This window comes from Cavia porcellus, unplaced genomic scaffold (genome assembly GCF_034190915.1).
Source record: "Cavia porcellus strain 051 isolate PalLab524CR breed Dunkin Hartley unplaced genomic scaffold, mCavPor4.1 scaffold_27, whole genome shotgun sequence".
In the NCBI taxonomy this organism is placed as follows: Eukaryota; Metazoa; Chordata; class Mammalia; order Rodentia; family Caviidae; genus Cavia; species Cavia porcellus.
The window spans coordinates 35,118,717-35,131,164 of NW_026947510.1; the positions used below are offsets into that span (position 1 = coordinate 35,118,717).

The window sequence follows — 12,448 nt, forward strand, 5'->3', positions numbered from 1 at the left end:
TTTTTGCCCTCTACAGAAAGTATTTTAATAGGATCCAAATGAAATTTTAGCAAAGCATAACCAACTTAACAAAGAACTAAGCCTCAACTTCAGTCTGTAACTTTCTTCCATATAAAACAGAAAGACACCAAGTTTCAGGTCCCTATGACTTTCCTGCTTCACCTGCGTGGATTGGAAGCTTTGAGAAATTCTAGTGCTGGTAACATCGCATTGAAAGACTGACAGCTAATGTAGGACAATGGAGTGTTTCTCTTTTCTTCCTGTATCTCACTTGCAGTTCAATAAGCCTCTAGCATAATACAGCATAGTACAACTGTGAAAAATTTGCACATGTCAGTGCATTAAACCTCATGCACATATCAACTCATAATTTTTTTCAGTCTCTGTTTTTTTATTTTAAAGAGATTAAGACAAAACAGGACATAACAGAGACGATCAGAACAGAACAATGTAAGCAACACAGTATTTCACCACAAGACAACAGGTAATTACCAGTAATTACAACGATGTCTCTTTTTTTGAAATAGTTGAGTATAACTTCATATACAATAATATCAAACATAATAAAATAGTATAAAACATTCAAGAGAATGAGACTATTACAGGCATTCAAAACCAAATAACAGAAAACAAACAATGGCTACTACATTATCTCACTTTTCATAGAAAATTTGTTTATACTTTGACACATAATACAATCCAATAAGGTACAACATGATAGAGCCAATGGAAACAGAAGAGGAAAAGCATGGTAGGATGTCAGAGTAAGATATTATATCAGTACTGGCTATTACAATTACTTGTTTCCCTCAAATTATCTGTTCATACCATCACAGATAATAAAATCAAACAAACCAGGACAAACCCATTCCAACTAATGAATGTGATAATTATAAGTATTTAAAACAATGTAATGGGGAATCACGATTACTATAAACGCTTATGTTCTCTTACTATTAATTACACTAGGGAGACTATAAGGTATTTATACATGTGACTTTGATTTATTTCACTTATTAGTATGGTAGCAAGTTGTGCCCATTTATTAGTAAATATCTCAATGTGATCATTCTTTATACCTGAGTAGTACTCCATTGTATAAAAATATCACAACGTTTTTATCCATTCCTGAGTTGATGGACATTTAGGTTGTTTCCAAGATCTGACTATTACAAATTGTGCTGCTATAAACATGAGTGCACATATATCACAGTGGTACAATGTTTTCAGTTCTTCTAGGAATATGCCTAGAAGTGGAATAGCTGGGTCAAATGGGACTTCTAATCCCAGTTTTTTGAGGAAACTCCAGACTGACCTCCACAGTGGTTGCACCAGTCTATACTCCCACCAACAGTGCAAGAGAGTTCCTTTCTCCCCAGAGCCTCTCCAGCATTTGTTGTTGGTAGTTTTCTTGATCCTGGCCATTCTTAAAGAGTAAGATGTAATCTCAGTGTAATTTTAATTTCATTTTTCTAATGACTGATGATGGGGATTTTTTTCATGTATTTATTTGTCATTTGTATTTCTTCATCTGAGATGTATGTATTCATCGCAGATGCCCATTTTTGGATTGGGTCCTTAAGTTTTGAGGATCTGATTTTTTAAAATTCTTCATATGTTTTAGACAATGAACATTTGTCTGAGGGACAGTTCACTAAGATTTTTTCCCATTTTGTGGGTTTACTTTTCACTATGTTGGGGATTTCTTTTGACATATAAAAAGTTTTTAATAAGACATGTTATTGATTCAGGGAAGTATTTCCTGTGTGGTTTGACTCTTGTTCATGAATTCTCTACCTACCCCTACATCTTCAAGATGTGTACCCAATTTGTCTTCCAACAGATTTAGTGTTTCTGTTTTAATACTCTGATCTTTTATCCATTTAGATTTTAGTTTAATATGTGATGATAGGCATGGGTCTAGTTTTAGTTTTTGGCATATGGAGAGCCATTTTTTCCAGCACCATTTATTAAAGAGACTGTCTTTTTTCCAATGAACATGTCCGGACCCTTTATTAAAGATAATGTGGTTGAGTGTGTTGGTAGTTGTGCTTGTATCTTCTAATGTATTCCACTGATCTTCAGATCTATTTTTATTCCAGTACTATGTTGATTTTATTACAGTAGCTTTGTAGTATAATTTCAAGTCAGGGATTGTGATGCCTCCTGCCTTGCTTTTGTTGCTTAGAATTGTCTTTGCTATTCTAGGTCTCTTCTGGTTGCAGGTGAATTTTAGGACTGATTTCTCTAGTTCTGTGAGGTATGTAGATGGCATTTCATTGGAATTGCATTAAATCTGTATAACAATTTTTGAAGAGTGGCCATTTTCACAGTATTTACTCACCCGATCCATGAACAAGGGATGTTTTTCCGTTTTCTGAGGTTACCTTCAATTTCTATTTTCAGCATATTATAATTTTCCCTATATATATATCTTTCACTTCTTTCCTGAGAATAATTCCTGAATATGTCATTTTTTTTTGGTTGCTAGTGTGAAGGGTGCGGCTTCATTTATTTCTCGTCAGTGATTTTTTTGTTAGGGAATAGAAATGCTATTGATTTTTGAGTATTGATTTTGTTTCCAGCTACATTGCTGAATTTATTTATTATATCTAGTAGTCTTTCAATGGAGTTTTGGGGATCTTCTATGTAGAGTATCATGTCAATCTGCAAATAATGATAATTCAAGTTCCTCTTTTCCTATCTTTACCCCTTTTATTTCACTGTCTTGTCTAATTGCTCTGTATAGTATTTCCAGTATTATATTGAACAGGAGTTGTGGTGCTGAGGGATATCCTTGTCTTGTGCCTGATTTTAAGGTAAAGCCCTTCAGTTTGGGGGCATTTAATAATAATAATAATAATAATAATAATAATAATAATAATAAACAAGGTGCTCAACAATGGTTACTATAATGCCTCTTGTTATCTTAAAAAGAATTGCTTATACCATCAGTTCTAATAAAATTGAACAAAACAGTAAGGAACAAAACTAATAAAACCAAAACTTTGGAGACATTACAGGACTTCAAAAAAATGATAATAGTCAAACCAGATTGGGCATCATAGTGAATCTTATTGTCTTCACAGTTGTTGCATATAGTCTCAAACTTGGTGCTATCAAGCAAAACAGAATAGAGTAAAATCAGTCAAAACAAGATGGTGAGAGCAATACAGGGTTTCAAATCAAGATAATAGGAAATCAAAGTGGGTTACTATAATATATCCTGCTATTTTAATTTATTTCCCTAATTAAAAAATAAAAATAAATAATAAATAATTTAAAAAGGAGATTGAGACAAAAGAGGACATAGCAACAAAATAGTACTGGTCAGAACATAATGATTTAAGCAAAATAGTGTTTCACCGCAAGATATCCCAACATAAAAGTAGTTACCACAGTGTCTCCTTCTTTGAAATCTTTGAGTATAACTCTATATACTGTAGCATCAAATATATCAAGACATTATAAAACCATTCAAGAGAGTGACAGTATTAACAGGGTATTTAGAACCAACTAACTGAAAATGAACAATGGTTTCTGTATCATATCCTTGTCTATAAAAATTTTGTTTATATTATCACATATATTAAAATCCAATAAAATACAACATGTTAAGACTGATGGAAACAAAAAACAAAAGCTTGATGGGATTTCAAAACAAGATGATATTTAATCAGCATTAGATATTATGATGTCACGTTTCCTCCAAAATAACTGTACATACCATCCAACCTTCTCTGTCTAATTTCTGTTGAGCTCTTCTTCTGTCATTAGTTGTCAGTTTGTCGTCTTCATTTCTCTTTCTGCTCCATTCATTGTGGCCTCTCTGCCACTGTTTCTGGAATCTTGTTATTTTTCATTTTTAGAATGTCCTGCAGTATTTTCTGTAGAGTTGAATTGGTGGTTGCAAATTCCTCTAGCTCCTCTTTATCCTGGAAGTACCTTGTTTCTCCATTAGTTTCTAGGGACAGTTGTGCAGGATATATCAATCTTTGCTGGAGGTTTCGTCTTTCAAAGCTTGACTTATTTTGCCCCACGCTCTTCATGATTCGATGGTTTTTGCCAAGAAGTCTGCTGTAATTCTGATGAGTGTTCCCTTGTAAGTGATCTGTTTTTTGTCTCTGATGGCTTTTAATATTCTGTTCTTATATTGGATTTCTGGAATTTTGATTATTATATGCCTGGGTGTAGTTCTGTTTGGGTTGTAGGTGGCTGAGGTCCTGTATGCCTCATACATCTGAGTATCTTTACCTTTTCCCATATTAGAGAAGTTCTCCTTGATTATTTCTGTGAATAGCCTTTGCAGTTCACTGGTTTGTATCCCTGCTTCTACCTTTATATTCTTAGTTCTTAAGTTATAGATTCTCTTATCATCTTGTAGCCTTTGTATTGTTACTGCTTGTTTCCTGGTTATTTTTAAGAAGTTTTTCCTTTCATGCTCCTACATTACAAATCTGTCCTTCAGTTCAGATAATCTATCCTTAGTTTCTTTCAAGCTGTTATGCCAGCTTTCAATAGAGTTTTAGTTTCCTGGTAATCTCTTTTAACCTGCTTCATGTATCCTAAGTTTTCTCTGTTTTCTCCTTCAAACATTCTCCCCTTTTTTCTGTTCTTGCATTCCACCATCTGTTTTTTCTTGGGATGTGTTTAGCATTTCTTGAACTATTCTACTTATATATTTCTTTACTTGGTTAAATACTTCACTTTTGAACTCATCTATGAGGTCCTGGAGATATCACTTTATGTCTACTAGTGCTGTGCCTGATATTGCATGTTTTTTGTCCTCATTCTCCTTTGCATTTACCTTTCCTGGATCAGTGTTCTCAGGATTGGGGACTGAGGACCCTTTCTTGTTGCTCCTTCTTCCCATACTTTTTGTTCCATCCATACAAGCATATATAGGAGGCCTAGTTTCTTTCTTAGTTGGTTACAGTTTGTTTGAATTGTGCCAGCTAGGTGTTTCTGCCCACAGCAGTGTACTAGGGAGACACAGACCTGGGCAGCCTAGGTGGGCCTGCCCCTCCAGGTCACTCAACCTGCTGAAGGCCTCACTGCATTAGGGTGCACTACTAGGTGCAGGGACCTGTTTGGGCTAGCCTACTTGGTCTTAGTCCATGGCATCACCCAGGTCAAGTGCTCCCACCAATCCCACTTTAGAGGGGAATATGTGACTGAATTCACTGCAGTGTCCTGTTTTGGCTAGTCTGCCTGGTACCAGAATGTATCTGTGGGAGCCTCCTAGTCTATGGAATGATCCCGGTTCCTCTCACTCACTGCAGGTTGATGAAGGGCTCCCTGTCAGCTCTGCTCTCAATTCATTTCACCAATTCCCACTCTCAGAGCTTTTGCTTCTCTATCCCTGCTCTGCTGATTCAGATGCAGCAGCAGCGGCAAGAAATTCAAACCGTGGTTTCCAGTGGCACAGGTTCCAGCTTCAGCACTGAGACTTTACCTGTTCCAGTTGTAGCACCGGGATTGAATTTTCAGTTGGTTTCTCTCAGCTTAGTTCATTCCTGGGACGACAGGGAATATCTCCTCCTGTTTAGGACTCCCCACACTGCACCATTCCTGGAATCTAAGCTGGCTATCTCAGAGAGCCTCCATAGGTGCTGTTATCTATTTGCCATGTTCTCCCAGAAGTCAATCTCTTTACATTTCTCAGAAAACTTTTGTGGTTATCCTTGTCACCTCAGTACCTAACACATTTGGATTTCTAAAAAGTCAAATCATAGATATTTGATGCTAACATACTTCATGGTACCACTTCATGATATCATTAATAGAAGTATGCCTACAAAATTTGCATGCCCAGAACAAATCCCTTTTCTGATCTTCATAATTGTGTGCCAAAATGTCTGTGTTATGGCCTATATGTATCTCAATATTTAATAAATTTTTAAAATTTATATCTAGAACCAAACTTCTTCCCCTCTCTCCATCTATCAATGAATAGATATGTTAATCCATTATATGAATCAATGACTACAACTTTTTGTGTATTGCTGAACCAATAAGCTTGGATCTATGCCTGAGTTTTTTTTCACACAGTTTCAAAATTTGTCAAGAATCTAGTTAAATTTTTACAGCTCTAACCTGACCAGCATCATTCTTCACCCAAATAGGGTATTAAGTAGATGCCTCACACCTAGTTAAAATTATTCCCCACCCTAACACACACACACACACACACACACACACACACACACACACACACACAAATTATAATGCTAACAGATTATCCAGAATACATTTAAAACAGGAAGCTATCTCTTATGACTTTTTTCTGCAAAAAGTTTTCCAACAGATTTTCAGGTGAGTGTGAACAGTGACCTCTGAATCTTGCATGATCTCACCCTTGTCTTCTCTCTGACCTGCTATTCTCCCATTGCTCTCTCTACTCCAGCACCACAGATATTCCCCAAAGCATGCAAAATCCTCTTCCTTAGTTTCTTTCAAACAGATTTGCCATCTTTTCATAGAGGTTTTAATTTCCTGGTAATTTCTTTGAATCTGCTTCATGTATTCTATATTTTGTTTATATTCTTCATCAAATGGTTCTCTCCTTTGTTTGAGTTCCTCCCTTCTTCCATCTGTGTCTGCTTGAGGGGTTCTTAGCATTTCTTTTATTAATCTTCTTATATCTTGCTTTACTTGGCTAAATATTTCACTTTTGAACTTGTCTATTAGGTCCTGAAGATATCTCTTTGTGTCCACTGGTGCTGTGTCTGATATTGCATATTTGTTGCTCTCATTCTCCTTTGTATTTACATGTCCTGGGTCAGGGTTTTCAGGGTTGGTATCTGGAGACTTTTTCTTGTTGCTTCCTCTCCCCATCTTTTTTATTTCTTCCAGGATGCCCCAGTTTCTTTCTTTGTTGGTTACAATTCTTCTGAAGCATGCTGGCTAGGTGACCCTTCCCACTGCAAACAGGTGCAGCTATGCTGGCCCCTCCCCTCTGGATCAGTCAAGCTGCTGAGGCCTGCACTGTATTACTGTGCACTGCCTCAACTCCATTTCAGTCAAACTTCTCAGGCTTCACTGGGTTAGTGTCCACTGCCACCATAAGGAATTGATTTTGATAACCTATTGGGTCTCAGCCAGGTAACATGACTCAGGCCTAGCTCACCAATCCTGTTTGGGAAGGGAACAATTGCCTCAAGTCACTGCTGCCCTTTGTGCTGGTCAGTCCTGCGTGGTCCCAGAAAGACCTCTGCCAGAGCCCCCCGATTTATGGAATGGGTCCAATCCCATCACTCACCACAGGTTGATGCGGGCTCCCTGCCAGCTCAGCTCTCTGATTGGCTGGCCAACCCTCAACCTCAGTTTGACTGTGCCTCCACTAAGTCGTAGCAACAGGACCTCAGATGGTTTGGCAAGTCGGCCACTGTAACAGCAGTACTGAACCTTTAGCTGTTCCAATAATAGCACTGGGACTATATGTTTGATTGGTTCTTCTCACCTTAGTTTCATCCTGGGAAGAGATAATTCATCTCCCCCTGTTTGGTGGCTCTCCACACTGTATTATGTTGAATTCTATGTTGACTACCTCAGGGAGCCTCTGTCACCAGTTGTTATCTATCTGACATCTTTGCACCACCCCCGAGTCTGTTGTAATTTATCCAATGAATTTATTAAGGCACCCCTTATTCTGTTGAAGAGAAAATCATTAGTGAGAAAAGGGGATCCACAAGTCATATCAAGTAGAGTGAGGCCTAGGATTTGAGTTGTATTTGTACTTTTATAAGAGTTAATAGTAGTGAGTGAGGTCACTGTAAGCCACTATAGGTGGCTTCATTTTGCTAAGATATCTCCTTAGGTCTCATTCATTTTTCCTACTTTTCCTGATGATCGTGGCCTCCACACAAATCCAGGGTCTGAGAGACACTGTGTGTAACTGTTTCCTTAAAAGAAGGCCCAGTCTGTAAATTCTTAAGGAGTCCAAGTCTGGGAATGATTTCTGAGACTAAAACTTTTACCACTTTTGTGCTTTTTAAGTTCTCCAAGAAAAGGCCTCAGTACAGTTTGTGAAAGTATCTATCCAAACCACTAGTTTTTAGAGCTCCTTACTCTTTGGAATATGAATAAAACTGAGCTGCCAATGTTCTCCAGGATATTTACCATGTTTCTGTATAACTGGAGGGGTTATGGCCTAGTTAAGAGGACTGTTATTTTGGTAGAGCTCACATGTCTTAACTATCTGATGTATCATCTAAGAAAACTCCTCTCCTAATGAGTAACTTTAAGGTCATTTTGTGGGACTTTATCACTCCCAGAGTAAAAGGTTTGTTGTAAAGACAGTAATTTTCCATCAACTAGTACCAGAAAGGAACAATTTGCCAGCATCTGATTATTATCCTGATGAAAGGAACTGACACCTGTGGGAGGGAATCCATTCTATTTCTTCCTGGGAATATTTGGGTGGAGTATGATGAAGAGCTATTTCTCAGATCAAAGGGACTGAAAGGGGAACACCTTTATTGAGTTTTTTTTTTTTTGCACATGCATCAGCCAGTTGATTACTTTAAGATATTTTGCAAATTCCATTTTTATATCCTTTACAGTGAGTCACCCCTACTTTGGAGAGCATGTGTACAGATGATAAAAGTACATCTACTTCCGTATGGTACTTTATGGTAGATTCACTAGTTGTCAGGTAATTTCTTTATTTATATATGTTATGTAGGCATGTAACACTAGGAAGGCATAATCTGAGTCACCAGTATAAATATTGACTTTCTGTCCTTACTGAGTCATCAAGTTCTTAGTTTATTGTTTATAATTATAAGAGCTATGAATTTTGCTAGCTGGGCACTAGTCCCAGGGGCAAGTGAAGAATTTTAAAGCATTTGATGTAGAATCCTTATTGCATACCCTACCTTTCTTGTCCCACTTTTCATAAATGATCTGCCATCACAGAAGGAAACAAATCAAAGTCAGTAAGATGTGTCTAACAAGTCTTCTCTAGCTGTGTACATATGGCGAATTACTTGTTTGTGATCATGTCTTTTAACCTCAATTATTTTCTTTTCTAGTAGAAAGATGTCAGGGTTTGAGAAAGAACGTGTCTTTGTTTGAATGGTTGGCTGTCTGAGAAATTAGCTATCTGTGAATCATAGGTTCCCTTTGAAAGAAAGAAGTCCTGCCACATTGTGAGGTATACATGCAGTGAAACCTTTGCCTAAATCAGCTTGAATGCCTCTGGTTCCAGGAGAGCTACAGCAGCCATAGCTGTAAGACACAGATGCCAACCCTTTGCTGTAGTCTTTAATTTATGACTCAGATACTCCACAGGCTGTTGAGCAGGTCCAGGATCCTGAGTAAGCTCTCCCAAAGCGTGCCCCACCTTTCATCAACATACAGACTGAAATGGTTTCCTCTCAGTAGGCTCAGAGCTGAGGCATTTATGAGTGCTTGGTTAAGCTTCTAGTATGCAGTTTGAAGATCAGCTTACCAGGTTAAAATATGGTATCTGCTTTCTGAGCTTCTTTTATAAACTGATGGAAGAGTCGTGCAAGCTCACCATACATGCAACAAAAGCCTGTAATTCCCAGCAATGTCTTAGCTGTTTTAGGGTCTTGGGCTGTGAGAAGGACAGTGTTGATTTAATGCCTTCTTACTCCAGCATTCAGGTTCCCTCAGGTATGACAAAGCCAAAGTATTTTACCTCAAGGCTGAATCGTTGTGCCTTAGACCTAGAGAAAATGGAGTAATTTTAAGAACTCAAGCAGAAAAATAGAGAACATGAGTTTTTGTATCACTGACAAGATATTGAAAATGTAGCAATGACAAACAGTAACTTGTGACAAATATTGTTATCTCTTGATAATGTTACTGAAAGTTCTATAATTTTTCATTATAATGTGAGTGATATAATAAGAATATGATGAAAAGAACTGCACAGTATTACACACAGTTAGCATCCTTGGAGCCTGAGATTAAATACCAGCACTAAAATAAATAAATATAATTCAAAAATACAAGCTGAGATTCAGCAATTTAAACTAATTTCAAAGGTAAGACTTAAATAGAAGAATCTCTTAACAAGGCAATGTTTGTGATTGACATGTAAATTGGCTAAGCACACTGGTGTGCAAACTTCTGTTCCTGATACATACATAAGTTGCAGAATAACATTTTTTCAGAGACAATTGTAAATGGACACAATAAATGGTACATTTAGAAGTTCAGTGTCCTTTTAATAGGAGCCTAAAGTGTCCTAGATTCTGGAGATGTGTGATGAGATAAATTGATTTCAAAGTAGCCAAGTGTGCGAATTTCCTGTGCAACCTTAAGTGACATATTGTTGTGAAATCTACTTTTTTCCATTTTTGACTCACTCTGAGGACAGTCAGTGAAGAAGATACTGCCATTTTTCTGGATTTCGGTCATTAAATCATACCTGCCGCAGGTTTTCTTACGTACATAACCAAGCCTTCTCACAAAAAGTTGCCCAACTTCAGGCAAAAGCAGGTATGTGTCACTTTTTTCTCCTGTCTCTCTACTATTCTAATTCAGTGAAAGATGACAATTGATAGATGTGATTCGATTGAGAGGCAACTCATATAAAATAAAATCCAAGTAGAATGTGAATACATTTCTTTTATAAATTCAGGGGGAAAATAATGAAATAAATACTTTGAATGATTTCTTATAGTATTCTGATTATTGCCTGTGAGCAATTAATGATTATTTTCATGAATTTCAATTTGTTACTTAATATAAATTAGAATAAAACCCATATGTAAAGCATAGCAAAGATGAATAATTAACTTTATATATTGTAAACAGTATTTTGTTGGTCTTTAAATAATCATAGATTGATAAATATTTAGTTCAGCAATTGGAAATTCTTAAAAAGAATTTTGTACAGTGATCAAAAACAAACACAATTCCTCACTTCGTAACATTAAACAAAAATAATGTTTTAAAATATCAGAATTGTCTACATTACATGAAATGCTAAACTTAGTTATGGACAACCAACAGACTTCTAAAACTTGATCAAAACATTTCAAAAATAGATTATTCCCACGCTGTGTGCCTGGAGCCTGAAGGCCAAGGTCTTTTTCCTCTGCCAATGACAGACTTTAAGAAGGCCTAACAATTTAGCTCTCTAATCCTGGGCACCAAACTTGTTCACTTTTTCTTCTAATTTTCAGAATTACCTTTTAGTTATGTCTTTCATTAATTTCTGGGTTTATGTTAGAAAAAGAAACAGGAAAATGTTGCTGCAGTTTTGTCTGAATTGTTAGTATGCAATAATGCAGGCAGAAGGGGACAGTTTATTTAGCTAATGGTGTGATGCCCAGAAAACTACATTTTTGGTTTCCAGGTCATTTATTTCCTCAGTAGTAAGTGATAATTTTCTTCTAAGGTGCAAACTCTGAGAGACCTACTAGAAAAATACACTTTTTAGTTACCTCATCTAGAGAATTTAATACACAGTGTCTAGAAACTTGTAGAAATATTGCTGGGTTTGTTTTGTGAAAATGGGCCATCATATTACATGAATCACAGCAACTCTTATTAACATAAGAAAAAAATGAATATTAAGAGTAAATATCTAGGAGTTAGTTTTCAACCAATCTTAAAAACACTTGTGAAATTTTTAGTGACAGAAAAGTTGTTTTTAACTTTGATATGGTTTATATTGATTTTGCATGTTGAATATCAAAAATTCTAAAAATAATACCTTATTTTTTAAAATAATAAGGCTGTCATACTGTTTATGTGCATGGTGTCTCCCATTCTGGCAGAGATCATCCATGGCTGTCGGTAAACAGCTCAGCATTCATTAGGAAGTACTTTTTTTAAAAAATAGTTGCCACATGTACAAGAAGAAATACAAAAAACCCCAAAGGAAAAAGGTTATTATTAACTTATATGAAAATGCAGAAATACATTGCAAGTTTGTAAAATATTAATATAAATATTAATGAATGATGTTTTCCAAACACCAGCATTTAATATTATTATATGAAAAGTCATTATCTATTTAATATGTCATGAAAGTATATCACTTTTTTAAACAGAAAAATGCTTTTGTTTGATAGATTACTCCCGAAACATAACTCATTGGTGTATTTTTCACCATTTCAGAGTAAAGAACTCATCATCTAATGAATCCAACTGTGTTTGGTTATCTTTATCTGGCTTTATAGCAGAAAATTGTGGATCATCACTCACATATAATTGCAAATATAAATTTTAAAATTAATATACCTGAATTTGGAGCCTCTCAAGTAATTTTCTACTTCATAAAATGGAAAATATATTATGATTATACGGTTCTTAAATTGAATCAGATGTGTTCTAATAACAAACATTAAAAATCACTATTGAAATATATTATTTATACTACAAGGGAAGAATAGTGCTTTGTGTTTACTTCCTTTTGGTCAAAATATAAGCAATCTCATTTCAACCCTACCAAACTATGGCCATC

At 36.0% G+C, this 12,448-nt stretch overlaps 1 protein-coding gene across 4 annotated transcripts in view; it reads left to right on the plus strand.

Moving 5' to 3' along the window:
• The first annotated feature begins 10,329 nt into the window (after positions 1-10,329).
• LOC100722817 (NKG2-D type II integral membrane protein-like) overlaps positions 10,330-12,448 on the plus strand; it is a 35,951-nt gene continuing 33,832 nt past the window's right edge. For 2 of the 4 annotated variants that reach the window (XM_063238201.1, XM_063238202.1), the window contains exon 1: positions 10,330-10,473. The gene's annotated coding sequence lies outside the window, so the exon portion shown is untranslated. The remainder of the gene's footprint in view (positions 10,474-12,448) is intronic. The other 2 variants (XM_063238198.1, XM_063238199.1) reach the window with 2 other exon arrangements.